General features: G+C 38.0%; 1 protein-coding gene across 1 annotated transcript in view; it reads left to right on the top strand.

The window, feature by feature from the left end:
* The window catches only part of CUNH8orf34 (chromosome unknown C8orf34 homolog), a 315,486-nt gene that overhangs the window by 116,223 nt on the left and 184,253 nt on the right, over nucleotides 1-15,010 (top strand). The window lies entirely within an intron of this gene.

Raw genomic sequence — 15,010 nt, 5'->3', positions numbered from 1 at the left:
TTCCGTCATGTGGTAGATAGTTTCCTTTTCATAGTTCTTTTTTGTGATTTAAGTATGTGATCCTGCTTCAATAGAAATTTCTTCATATGAATTGTTAATTGAAACTCACTTCAGAATTTTTTTTTTTTTTTTTGAGACAAGGTTTTTCTGTGTAGTCCCAGCTGGGCTGTCTTGGAAGTTGCTCTGTAGACCAGGCTGGCCTGGAACTCAGAGATCCACCTGCCTCTGCTTACAGAGTGCTGGGATTAAAGGTGTGCACCACCACCATACCTGGCTGGAAAATCATTTTTACAAAAGAAGAACATGAACACTTTCTTTGGAAATAATCCAAATGTAAAATGGTGTGTTTTTAATTGATTACTACTAGTTATTCTATAGAGAATTAATTAAAGCACTTTGTATATGCTTTTATAAGAACATACCATTATATTTAAACTTAAAAGAGATGAAATACTGTAATTACATATGGATTGTGTATGTGCAGAAAAGTACTTTATTTAAAATTCTAGGCCATGTTTCTAGGAATTAAGTGTCGATGGCAGTAAATTGTGTTCTATAAATTATAGGTCTCCATGAATACAGCTGCAAAGATGTTATTCAGTTGACAGTGGCAGGATTGAAATCTTTTCTAATGGTCTGACAGCTACCTTCAGTCTAGAATTAAGGAGACGGTATCATGATACCTTTCATTATATACCACTGGGCTTTGGTTCTTTTTAAGCAATTAAGTTTTATTCCCCACTTACAAACTATGGACATGGAAGAGCTTCTAGATATTGCCATGGTACTGCCATCCATCTCTATTCACTACAGAAGACTTTGGCCTAAGGTCATAAAACAAAATCATTTTTTGTTGTTTGCAGGAATTTAGCAGTTGGATCAAAAATGTAAGCTCGCCTCACCTTGTTCTTTACCTGTGTTATCACAGCTGTATTTAGTGGTGAGTCCTTGTGTATTGGTGGGAGCAGGGGTCATCGCAAGCTTTTTTAGACACAGGTTCCTCTGCTTAGTCCTGAAGGACAAGGAGGTGTAAATTTGAGAAGGGCAGACTCCTTGGGGCTTTGTCACATAGGTCTTTGGTGACTGCCTGAAAACGGCTCCCTCTGTCCGTGACAGAGGACGAGATGACCAAGGGACTCTCAGGAGGATCATGTGTCCACTCCATGCTGATTGTCTCTGTTCAGAAATTTCTAGCTTTCTAAGCTGAAGGCCAGAGGGTTGAGTTGGGGGGGGGGTCTCCTTCATGATAAGCCATTAACAGCTGGCTCTCTTTAATGCCTCTCCTCACTTTATTGATTTAGCCTGTGTTCTGACTAGGTTTAAAAGTATAGTGGACTTTCACTGTGTGATCTTATATAGCTCACTCTCTGAGCTCCTTGTGATAGCGTGTGAAGTTCAAGCACACAGCACCATCCTTCAACAATGCCACGAGCAATTCCCCTGGTTTGGGAAAATGACTTCAGAGAAATGCGATTGCACAGATCTGAAGAAAACAGGAATGTTGGAAGTTTATATGAAATCAAAATTTAGTGAATAGAATCCATTGTTAAAATGTAACAGATATTGGTGTTTACCTTTTGGGAACCTACAGTATATTGTAGAATGAGTTTGCTGCAATTTGTTTTTAAGGGTTTAATTTATCGTTATCTGTGCCATCATGATAAAATTAGCTGAAAATGTATCATGCATGGGTAGCTATCTGTAAATGTAAATTGATAAGTAAAATCTATGGTTTTATCCAATGTTAATATAAAAATGAATTACACATAAATAAAATTGGTTGGCTCAAGGAGGAAATGTTTAGTGAAAGTAGCAGATATAAATAAAATTAATTCTTCTTGTCTTTATTGAAACGTAGTGTTGTTAATATATGCTGATTACATTTCACAATTGTTTAATTATATGTCTGTGGATCTATTTTATAAATCTATTAGGCATATGAAAATATATTTTAGGATCCATTTTTATGTTAATTTCTCCAGACTACTTTAAACTCTACTTAAAAATTCAAAGTGTAGAAATAACTCCTTATGAATTACTATTATATATCAGTGAATTAAGTATCTGAACTTGGACTTTTAAAGAGACACCAATTTTAGGTCTCTCTGAAAGTGCCTCTAGATACACAAAATGTAGATTAAAAACCTCTTCCAGCTCACCTCAAATGATGAAGTTTTCAATTATAAATGTAAGACACTCTCAATTATTTTGGTGAATATGCTGGCACATAATAATCAGAGTGAACGGAGACTCTTTACAGAAACTTATCACATTTCCTAAACACGTGCTGAATGTTTAAAAGATGATGAGACCTGACATGGTCCCCAAAGCCTCTGCAGTTCTCTTCCTTTACCAAGGGGAATTTAAGGAAGTACTGAAGGACATTTAGCTATGTGAGCATCATTCCATCTCCCCTATGTTACATATTTTTATCATCGTGTTATAATTGTAACAATAATGTTTGTTTATTTTCTACATAGTTTATACCAAATTATACCCATTTTAAAAAAAACTAGAATTAAAAAGGCACAACCATTTTATGACACACTTTAGTTTGGACTATTACTGAGCAAATATTAAGGACTTCTTAGGTTTGTTGCTGAGGGAACTATCTAAAAATCATATTCCAGAGATGCTAAAAACCATAGTTATACTTCCTGGCTATACAAATTTAAAAATATACTCAGGACTATGCAAATTTAAAAATATAAAAATTAAAAAATAGAGCCAACTCTACATTGCCTCAAATAAACGAGGTTGTCACAAACATATTTTATTTGTTTTAAGATAATTAAGTTTAAGCAGAGTTGAATTCCTTGCTGAATGCAGCTTCTAAGGCTCCAGTATCTTACTAGATAAATGAACTCATTAGTAAAATACAAAGTGGCTCACTAGAAGGACCTGTTGAGGAGTGATGCTCTTTCAGACAATTCTTCTGTGCTGGGAAGAGCTTTTTGAATGATAAACATTCACTGCCGTGCATTTGGTGAAAGAGGAGGGCCCCCCCCATCATACATTTCCTACATTTATAAATATGAGAAATGGATGCTGTCACTCTGCCATGAGAATTAAAAGAGAGAGGCCCTAATGTCTCTTCATAAATTCATTACCTATATTTCTGTATTTTAATGGCTTAATACCTGCAAGCCAGTCAGAAAAAGAAGGGACCATCAATACAAGCTGCTCCGATCTTGTTTCTTTACAGAACTGATTATTTGACATCAGAAGGGCAGCTAAGTTGTCACTTTAAAATAAACTGGTATCTTCAGGGGAAAAAAAACAATTTTTGATGAAAATTCTTGAGGTCTTTCAAATATTAAACCACTGGGTGTTTCAATATTACCTAGAAGATTGCTTAAAATATTAATTCATTTAGTATAGTACAAAAGCGAGTTAATGTAAATTAGTGCTCATTCTAGGTAAAATATCCAAATAGGGAGTGTTGAGTGTTTTAATATATAATACTTCAAAATACTCAGAAGGCTAATATTGAAGATATTAAACAAAGCTTCCTCAATCCAAGTAAGCGTTCATCTCCACGTATATGGTATTCTAGCAAATTCCCTTAATTATTCCACAGCTGATCACCACAATTAACCAAATCTCATAGAGGAGCTGCAGATGGAGTTTTACAAGTTCACTAACTCAATCAGCTCAACTGGAAGTTGCATCCTGAAGTTGCATGAGTTATCTGTCACATGCTAGCTATTTCCCCTGCGACAGAAGCTCTGTAGAAGCCCCTGATCCTGTGTTGGTATCTATGCTTCCGCACTAGAACTTCAAAGGTTGTTTTCACATCACCATTACCTGGGCAGATGCTGCACAGACAGTCACTGTGGTCCAAGGACTTCAATACCGTGCTTAACTCTTTCCGTTAAACGCAATGTTAGAAAAGATGTTTTGTAGCGTGCTTTCCAATGGCAAACTCTGTGTAGCTGCTGGCATGGGGGATGACACATCTTATCTTTAACTTTAAAAAATTATTTGATCTTTTTGAGTTTAGAGATAAGGGGGGAATATTGTGGGGAAGTGGGTGGCAGATTTAGTAATTATTTTTTATCTTTTGTTTTATTTTAAAGCAATCTTTTCTCATTTTACATACCAATCCCAGTTAGTGCTCCCTCCCCTGCTCCTGATCGCTCCATGTTCACCATCTCCCCCCCCCCCCAGCCCCTATCCACTTCTCAGAGAGTGTACGTTTTCCCATGGGCATGGGGAGGTAACAAAGTCTGGCATAAGCTCCCCCTCCCCCATGTATAATAAGCTGAGCAAGGTATCCCTCCAAACCAATTCAAGCACTGGGGATAAATCCTGGTTCCTCTGGCAGTGACCCCACAGACTGCCCAAGCCACACAGCTGCCACCCACTTTCAAAGGGCCTAGTTTGGTCCTATGCAGATTCCCCGGCTGTCAGTCCAGAGTCAGTGAACTCTCACTAGCTCAGGTCAGCTGTCTCTGTGGGTATTCCCAAAATGGTCTTGACCCCTTTGCTCTTATTATCGCCCCTCCCTCTATTCGACTGGGCTCTGGGACCTCGACCCAGTGTTTAGTTGTGGATCTCTGCATCTGTTTCCATCAGTTGCTGGATGAAGGTTCTGTGATAATTCAGGCAGTCATTGATCTCAGAAGGAGAGGGAGTCATTGATTGAGGCAACAAGAAACCTGGCACTGAGCAATTTCCTGGGAATCCACAAAGATGGCCATTAGTGGCGAGGGACCCCGAACTGGCCTTCCCCTGTAAGCAGGCGAAGTTCTTAAGTATGTAGCTACCATTTTCAGAGTGAGTCTGAGTGTTTGTAATACTTCAAATTTTAACAAATAACAATCCTGGATTACAGGTGTTGGTTTTCAAGTTTTGGGCTGCTTGTGAATACACAAGGGTCCACCTTTACACAAGGCTGTAGCATTCCCCACACCCAAGATTTTGTTCATAAGGTTTGAATTGAGCTCCCTAATCAGGGAAGAATACCTTCTCCAGTACAGGAGATTCCATTGCAGGCAATCTTTACAGAATAAATTAGGAGACTCAGTTATCAATGCTTACAGCCAGAGATTATGAAACAGAGGCTTCTGAGTCACCCACACTCACTTGCAGTAACTTCTGGAAACAAGTCTTGCGGACAGCTCTGCCTATCCCAGTTGCTGTCATCTTATTGCCTGTTCCACTGTACTGGAGCATTGGAAGCACTGATGCTCTGGTTTTCCTTGTTTGTTTGTCTGTTTTTGTTTTTTAATTTAAATTGGAAACAAGCTTGTTTTACATGTCAATCCCAGTTCCCTGTCCCTCCCCTCCTCCCCTGTCCCCCACCAAACCCCTATCCCAAGAGTAACTCTCATAAAATCATTGGAACATAAGCCACAAAAATATGATTTCCTTCTGATTCTACTTTATCATACTAAAAGCTAATGTTGTTTCTCTGTTTTTGTTAAGGACTATTATTCCCATCCCTCCTTATTACTGTCTAGATTAATTAGTTTTGTGTTTAGAATTCTACTCACGCTTTGTTCTCTTCATCTTTTATTTTTGTTTCTTTTCAAAGATATCAGAGTTTTTGCTAATAGCAATCAACATTGTAGGTGGAGGTTGTTCTTCAAATAAATATAGTACAAGATGCCACCAAGCATATATGTATATATGTATATATATATATACGTATACACACACACACACACACACACACACACACACACACACACATATATATATATATATATATATATATATATATATATGCCACCTGCTGTTATTTGTATGGCTTGTGACAAGAAATGCTGCACTTTTCGCCTGTAAAATAATTACATACTAAAACACATTGATCCAGTAGAATAAAGTTAATAGCTTGCAAACAAATCTAAATAATCTAAATATATGGACAAAGTTGATTGTACCTCAGGTTAAATTTCTTTTATTCAGAGAAAACTGTTTCCAGTTATATGTGTGTAGTTTTTCTTAATATGCATTGATTATTTAGATTGAAATATGAATGATTTGTCATCTACCAATGCCAGTGTTTGGTGTGTTTTGGTATGTGCACCACGGCTTTTCACTGAGTGTGTTGTGAAGGGTGATGCAGTGTAGGGGACATGGCTAAAGACATGTGTTCCAACTCTAAATTCCAAATGCTGCTTCATCATACCTCTTGCTGGTTTTGTCAATTTTGCTTTTATATTATGATTTTTAACATGTTGTTAATTTCTGAGGTACTAGAAATGCTGGTGGCACCATGTGCCCTCCCTACTCTGCAAGCAAGGCATACGATAGCAAGATATTCTCTTTTCCACAAACATCCCTGCCCTGTGCCAGCTCTGAGCACAGCTTCTGTCACTTGAAGTGTGGAGACCTAAGCAGGGGCAGTGACATCTGATACTTGTTTGTTATGAGTAGTTTTTACTGCAGGTCTGGTCCCACTGCTGTGCCAGCCCCAAATAACACAGAGAGACTGCGTTAGATATAAAGCTGTTGGCCAGTTACTAGTTAGCCCATTTCTATTAATCTAAGTATTTCCACGTGGTCTCATCTTACCAGAGAGGACTTCTGTTATCTCCAGTCTCTCCATGCTGACGCCTCCCTACTACTTCCTCAAGTCCTCCTTGTCGCCTATTCCCGCCTATCTTGCTTTCCTATTGGCCAACAGTGCTTTATTCATTAACCAATAAGAGAGACATTTACAAAATGACATCTCCCATCACTTGTTCAGAGTGTGGAGATTACTAGACTTTTCTTCCCCCTGTAATGTATGATTTCTAGGAGGAAAACGGAATTATTTTGTGTATATGCAGAGGTCCACACTAGCAGAGACAACGCATGGGAAAGAATAGAAAAGGCATGTAGGAGCAAATTTAGAAAATCAAAAATTGGGCCTGGAAAGAGGACTCTGCAGTTAAGAGCACTGGCTGCTCTTCCAGAGGACCCGAGTTCAGTTCCCAGCACTTAACATGGGTGCTTGCAACTGTCTGTAATTCCAGTTCTAGAGGATCGGACACCCTCACACAGACATACATGAAGGCAAAAGATCAATGCATATAAAAGTAAATCAGTCTTAGAAAAAATCCCCAGAAAATCTCGAACTTTAACTTATGTTTTCATGTTTCTTTACAATCAAGTAATAAAGTTCAAATATGCAAGATTTAATAGTACTTTCAAGTTATGTTGACAAATATGAAGATATTTGAACAATTAGGTTCTATATTAATTCATTGAGAAAAGTCAACCAAATTCTGTAGTGTTAATTATTATTAGAGTTTTATTGCTTTAGAAGTAAATTTTCATTTTCCAAATAATTCATACATGATGATGTAATATTTCAAGACGGTCTGTTCAGCCATGGTAATTATTTTCATGTAATTTGAATTTAAACTTTTTGGTTTATATGAGACTAATTAGAAAGTCACACTAAATCAGAATTTTGTTATATTTTTATTAGTTGATGCAAATGAATTGTAATTAATTTAGCATTTGTTTAATGTAAAAAACAAAACTTATTAAAACCATGTTGTAACTCTTCTGATTTATTCAAAGCTGATTTTATAGCTAAATGAATCTGTTCACATATTTCTATATCATAATATGCCTAGCCACATGTTTAGTCATTTTCAGATAGAATTCTTAAGGGACATAAATGCTGGAAAGAATGTTCACAAAACTTGCCAAATATTTCCCCAAACAGTTGTTCTTGTAAAATAAAACTTTCTTCAAAAACCATTAACAACTATGTTATATGTATATTTTTGGGAATCCAAAATTGTAATGTATTCTAATGAGTAAATTTCTTTTGGAATGAATGTATTACTTTTTCAAATATCATATGCTATGGAATTCAGAAAGAAACATATCCTTAACGACAATAAACACTCCCATTTATTGATGTGAAGTTTTTATGTTAAGGATCACTGAGGAATATAGTGGGGGGAGGTAATAAGGCTTCTGATGGTGTCAGTGGAGACTAATCATTTCTACTGTACTTAACTCCTTTCTGAAAAATCTATCTGAATGCCTCTGTTGATGTGGGTGGTTTTGCCCATGTTAGAATGAAATCTTGGATTCTACTTAATTTCTTTAAAGCCTGCTTTCCCAAGCAACACCAATAGGGGGTTCAGTGGGTTATTTTCACTACTGACGTTTAGAGACTGCTTCAAAATATTAACATAGGATGGTATTAGTTAGTAAAGCAAAATTTACATTAAGCCCAGGGGATTAACTTTTGGGGAATGGCACAGCGTATGGAGTTAGCAGTGACAGCCTTGCGTACACACCGCCTTGTTGAACATTTCACCACTGTTCCAGATGGTAGGATCTGAGAACAGGAGGGAGGGGCCTGCAGGTTTGTTCCTAGAAAAATGGGATTCATAAAAACGCACTGTGTAGAACTTCATAAAGCTTGCGTAAAATAATTCATGAGAAATTTCTCAACCAATAGGCAAGCTAGAAAACTCATCTAGTTCTTAAGTGAAGTCTTTTCTTTTTTCCTTTTCATTGTGAAATTGAGTTTGTGGAAAAGAAGAGAGAGAGAGAGAAAGAGAGAGAGAGAGAGAGAGAGAGAGAGAGAGAGAGAGAGAGAGAGAGAGAGAGAGAGAGAAAGAGAGAGAGAGAGAGAGGACACCTAGATTTGCTCTATATATTTAGAAAGTATTTCTCCCAGCTCTGTCTTGATGTTGGTCTTTTAATTGATTTTTAAAATGGGTACTGACAACTTTCTAAACTTTTATAACATATGAAGTTAATTTTCCCTACTGCTTTACAACAAACCTTGGCAAAAAAAACACCGTATTATCATTATAAAAGAGCAGGACCACGTTCAAATTCTTACGATAATTTGATTGAACAATTCTTTCCAGCAGTGTGAATATTCATGCTATTTTCAGAAGTACCAAAAGCTAAAAACCTTGGTATAATTTTCTTTAACTTGTATTGGGGTTTGTTGTCAGGTCATATAACATAGAAACCCAGTGACAGATATTGCGGTACAAGCTGAAGGTCAGCAAAGCAAAGCAGCCAGCCATTAGCTCTCACATCTACCTCAGACCAAAATGGGTGATCCTGTGTCCACAAATCCTCAGAGTGCAAAGCTCTGCTTGAATCCTCAGAGACAAAATGGCCGAGTTCCTGTCTCCTCCCACCTTGTATTCCTTTCTCCGTCCAGCCATACCACGCCTGTTTCCACTTCTCTAGCGCTGGGATTAAAAGTGTATGATCTCAGGTCCTGGGATTGGAGGCACTCTTGTGTAGCCCAGGGTGGTCTTCAACTCACAGAGAGGATGTGCCTCTGTCTCCTGAGTCCTGGTATTAAAGGCGTGTGCCAACACTGCCTGGCGTCTATGGCTTGTGGCTAGCTTTGCATTCTGAAGCTTAGGCAAGTTTTACTAAATCATAAATAATATGTCACCACAAGGCCATATGCCTCTGTTATTTGTAGTCATGGCCACTGGCAGCTCTGTGTCATGGAAAGAAGGCATCTGGGGTAGGGATCTACAGACCACAGGCCCTGGTGGGATCTACCTTAGGATGGGATAGGCTTCTTAGAGAAATCTCTCATTTCCAAAGCTTTCTGTGTTGCACCCTCTTTCAGATTACACAGTATTCTATAACTTTCTCAGTATGGACTCGGCATCCTATAATATGTGTAAGTGTGTGTGTGTGTGTCTGTGTGGTGTGTGTGTGTGTGAGAGAGGGGGGAGGGAGGGCAAAAGGGAGAGGGGGGAGGAAGAAAGGGGGAGGAAGGCAGAAAAAGTGAAGGAGAGAGAGAGAGAGAGAGAGAGAGAGAGAGAGAGAGAGAGAGAGAGGCTTTTCCTACCCAAAGTTTAAACAGATGCCCTTATCTTCCCTTCCTGGCCTTTTGACATTTATGAGCTGAAACTTCTCATATAGTATTGGCTTCTGAGTCCTATATATTGGTAGCTGAGTTAAGGCCATATTTTGTAGTTTAAGAGGGAGACTGTGTCTCTATTTGTCTAGCATAAGGGAACAAGACAAACTCTGAGCTACTTCACTTCTATTTTGACAAGAGAAATTGAAAACGGGAGAAGGGTTGCTCTCCCACAAGCAAAGCTTTTAACTGAAGGAGACAGAGACTGGCAGAGAGAGCTCTAATATACATTTAAAAGCGAAAGTCAAAATCAAAAAAGCAATATTACTTTAATAGTACACATGGACTTTTCTACAGAAATGCTTAAAATAGGAGTTCTCATCATAAAACTTAATCATGTTATAATACAAATATTGTTTATTATCTAATTTAATAGTGTTGATTTGTTTAGTATTCAAAGATTTAATTTAATTCTTAGGTGTAAAAGAAAGAAAAGTCGATCAGAAAATTTGTACAAGTACGTTATTGATCTTGTACTACCCTTGATTCTTATTATTCTCAGGTCCTCTCCTCACCCCTCCCTCCTTGCCTCTCCCCTGCTCCCTTTCTGTTTTCTTCTCTGACTTGAATGTCTAGCTATGTTGCCCAGACAAGTATTGGAAATTGAAATCAACCATTTCATCACAATACAAGAGACATATTTCAAAGGCAGACAAAAAAAAGAACAAACAACAGTCCAAGACAAATAATAACAGATTGATAACACACAATGATAAGGAAGCAGCCAAAATAATGACTTAAAGAAAACAGTTTTGTAAAAAGAAGGATGAAATAAAGCGCTTGGTATTTCTATCATATGAAATGAAAAGACACTGGTTATGTAACCCAGCACTCAGAGGGCCGAGGAAAATGGACTGCAATTTTCACCAGCATGGGTCTAAGACTGTGTGCGTGTGCGTGCGTGCGTGCGTGCGTGCGTGCGTGCGTGTGTGTGTGTGTGTGTGTGTGTGTGTGTGTGTGTATGTCTGCATGGTCCTGTGCCTGTGCCTGTGTTTGTGTATGGTATGTTTGTGTGTGTGTGTGTGTGTGTGTGTGTGTGTGTGTGTGTGTGTGTCTGCATGGTCCTGTGCCTGTGTTTGTGTATGGTATGTATGTGTCTGACTATTTCTCTGTGTGTGTGTGCGTCAGTGCGTGCGCACATGTGTGTGTGTGTGTGTGTGTGTGTGTGTGTGCTTGCGTGCAATAGAGAAGAATATGGATGTAATTATAGTACCTGGTGTCAAGCTGTACCTTATGACTACAAGTGGGACAGGAAGGGCTGGTGGAAGGGCAGATCTGTGAGGCGCCTTGGGACAGAAGAAAACCTCCACATTCATAGCCAAATAGCTTTTAGTTAAGGCAATTTGGGAGAGGAAGAAAACTATTTTAAAATATTTCTGCTGGAACATAATAGTGACAAAAATAAATGAGTTCAGATCTACTTTATAATGTTAAACATGACTTTTAGATGAATGTGAGCCTCACTTATAAAAACAGACTTTTACACTTGTAAAATAAAGTGTAGAGGTCATAATATTGGTCTATGTAAACTTTCCTGGAGATAAAAAAAAAATTTACTAGGAAGAAAATAAAAAATTGACAACTGAGACTCATTAAAATTACAAGTTTCTTCTTACAAAATAAATGAAAAGATAAAAATTAATCTGTTGAAGGTCTGCCGTTCTGAAGCCAGGAGCAATATGGAAAACACAGCTGGCAAAAACCTGCACCCAGCAAATACACAGAACACAAAACAAATGAATTTTGTAGTAGGACAACCAGCCTACGAAAAACAGGCAATGCTTGACAAAATAGACAAATGTGTAAGAAACGTACAAGGAATGTCCCAACAGTATTAGCCACCTGTGAAATATTTAAAGGGCAAAGTGCCACATCTCACCAGCTAGACAAGCTAAAGTTAAAGACCAAACAGCAAACGCTTTTAAGTATGAACAATCAATTCTCTCAAGCAAGCATTGCTAAGAATTGTTTAAAGAACAGTTTCTTATACAATTAAATACATACTTCCCCTAAGGTCTAACATTTCTTGCAGGTTTCCAGGGGGAAATAAAACTTGTTTTCACAACTGTATAGTGTCAAAAACTGAACTCTTGAAATAATCTCAGTAAAAACCCACCCAGGTGTCAGTAACTTGTTGATCTTATCCACAGCTATGGTGTGTTCATAGAGTAAAACGCTAGTCAGCAAGAAGAACTATAACTAAAGTAGCAATGTATGTAATAATGAGGATGAGCTTCATTGCTTTCAACTGAGCTCTGGGCTGCAGAAAACGTATTCATCATTGATAGCCTAATCCAATGTTGTTGCAACCTGAGATATGACTCTTAGAAAATGATCAACTTTAAATGGACGCATTTGTGGTGTGTGCTAATTAGATAGGATTGGCATCTGTTATCACAGTCTCCATATACACGTGAAGGATAGGATGTTTGAGTGCATAGTGGATATGTGCTAACTGAATGTTGACCTGGGACACTTAAGCCTCTAGAACCGAGTGACCAAGGCATTCACTAACACTGCTAAGCAAGTGGAACCAAACACCAATGATTACATTCTCAATTGAATTAATAATAATACATTCATGAACAGGTAAACTCAATGGTTAGTAGATCAGAATAGCAGAGGGTAAGGTACAAGGAAAGCTCCTGGGTGATGGAAATATTTTATACCTCTATGCATATATCTATCCAACTTACAAAACTGTACATATATTGTCTGAGTTTTTCGTTGCACAATGTAATTCTAAAAAGCACTAATTCTTATGTAGAATAAACCATGATAGTGTAATATATAGAGCCAAAATTAAACTAAACATTTGGTGTTCCTGAAATGAAATTATGGTGATTTTGAGGTTTTTGACTATGAATGGATTCGTTTCTCCTTTGTGGAACTCAGTCCACTTTTACCTCACACATTTAATGCTGGTTTGTAAGATGCATAAATATTAAAGATCATTATATCTTTTTGAAGCATCAACACTTCCATCATTATTAAATTTCCTTCTCTGTTCCTGAAATTCGTGCTACTCTGACATTTCCTCAACCTTCTGTTCCATCTCTTGTTAACAGGGTCAGTCTGACTAGTCTTTCTATATTCATGTATATTAGTCATTATGAATCTTTTTATTCAAAGAATTATTCTTGGAGGGAGTATATAATCCAATTATAATAACGCTGGCAACCTCAGCCTTTAATTGGCTGTAATATAGGTCCCTGAGATTTAAAGTAATGGTTGATGTAATTGTATTTGTAGTCACCCTTCTGATTTATTTCACATAAATTGTCTATGTTTCTTTTTATTTTATTATTCTTATTGTCTTCAACGTTTCTTCTAACTCTTGTGTTTTAGTTTGTTTGCTTTTGGTTTCATGTGAGTTTTATTTTTGATGGGTTTTGGAGGTAGGGTGAGGGAGAAGTGTTTTTGAGACAGGATCCCACTATGGAGCCCAAGCTGACCTGAAACTTCCACTGTAGGCCAAGCTCCCCTCCAACTCTCTACTTCCTGTCTCGTTGCCCAGGTGCTGAGCTTACACAGTATTGTTCACATATACTTTGCTCTGCTCTTGCTTTTTACTATTGTTAAAGATGTATTTTTTATGTGCATTAGGGTTTGCTTGCACCATGTATGAGAACTATGGTCATGCCTTGTATGTACAGATGCCAGAGCAGAGTATCAGATCCACTGGAACTGGAGTTAAAGATGTCTGTGTGCCACCATAAGGGTGCTGGGAAGTGAACCAGGTCCTTTGGACAGGCAGCAAGCTTTATTAAATGCAGGCTTGTCTCTCCTGCCCCAGCCTCTTGCTCTCAATGGAAATTTACATATTTTACTTTCTTGTCTTTCTTGTCAAATCTGCGGTCATCTTCTTTCTTAGGATTTACAGAAGAGTCTGCAATCTTAAATTATAGGCAAGTCACCTCTAATGTATACCTTACTGTGTTCTTGACAGACCTAGTATTTTATGATAAAAACCAGCCATACACCTTCATTTCTACCTCTTCTGTCATTCACTTCATATATATTCACATAGGTATGTATAAAGAGACATACACGAGCACCCTGCTACTATTATTTTGAACAGCTTTATCTGCTGTATTAGCAATCTTGGCTGTAGCAGTCTGTGAGTATGCATTGTCTCAGCCAACTGCCTTGAAGCTGGTCTGGATGTTGAATTCCCTGAGCCATCATCACACTTCAGGGGTCTCATTTGATCTAGCCATATTAGCCTGGAAGGAGTCCACAGCTTTTTGTCTCCCATGGAAACAAAAGCAGAACCTCTTTCCAAGGTAACATGTCCTCAGACTTAAATTTTGAAGTCAAGATATATATATATATGTATGTATGTATGTATGTATGTATGTATGTATATATACACATATACATACATATATATATATATATATATATATATATATATTTAACTTAGCAACCCCTGCAATCAACTGTCTCTCTGTAGTTAGCTGATAAGCAGTCATAAATTCAAAGAAATCACAATAATATACATAATCCAGACTCCTTGTGTATTTTCCATCTTCACAGGGCCCAGTATGTTTGTTTGTTTTGCTTTACCCTATTTTTCCATTTATTAGCCTTAAATTACTCTTTTTTACCTATGCTTGTCTATTTTTTATCCTCTCTCTCTCTGTCTCTCTCTTAAGTTATGCACACTGATCAAAAGCACTGTGATGTGTTTGGAGGCCTTCTTTATCTGAGTCTGTCCATACTGTGTATCTGTAATCCTTTTCTGACCAGGGGAGCTTTTTAAAATGCTAAGCAGGCATGGCTAGGACTCAAGGCTTTGGCTGCTGGATCCACACTGCCTGGTTCTCCAACATGGCGGGGGTACATTTACTGCCAGCTCTAGGGGCCTTGCTCACTGCCCCAGTTCTAGGTGTTCAGTGGGTCTGTGCTGCCAATAAGCAACTTACTGCACACTGTTCACAAACCCCATTTAAGTGCTCTGTAGCAGGCCGTAGCAGCACGAACCTGGAAACCATCTCTTGATGGCTCTGCTTGCCTCTAGCAAACAGAGCCCACCTGAGAAAATGCTGCTACCAAGAAGCCATGCTTGACTCTGTTCTTTTGTGTTTGGAATCCCTTTTTAAGCATTTGCCAGGTTTCACGTGGAAATTCTTGCCAACTGTTTGG

The sequence above is a fragment of the Phodopus roborovskii genome, unplaced genomic scaffold (genome assembly GCF_943737965.1).
Source record: "Phodopus roborovskii unplaced genomic scaffold, PHOROB, whole genome shotgun sequence".
Classification (NCBI taxonomy): Eukaryota; Metazoa; Chordata; class Mammalia; order Rodentia; family Cricetidae; genus Phodopus; species Phodopus roborovskii.
The sequence above is the reverse complement of the archived record's forward strand: the minus strand, read 5'-3'. Positions and strand labels throughout refer to the sequence as shown.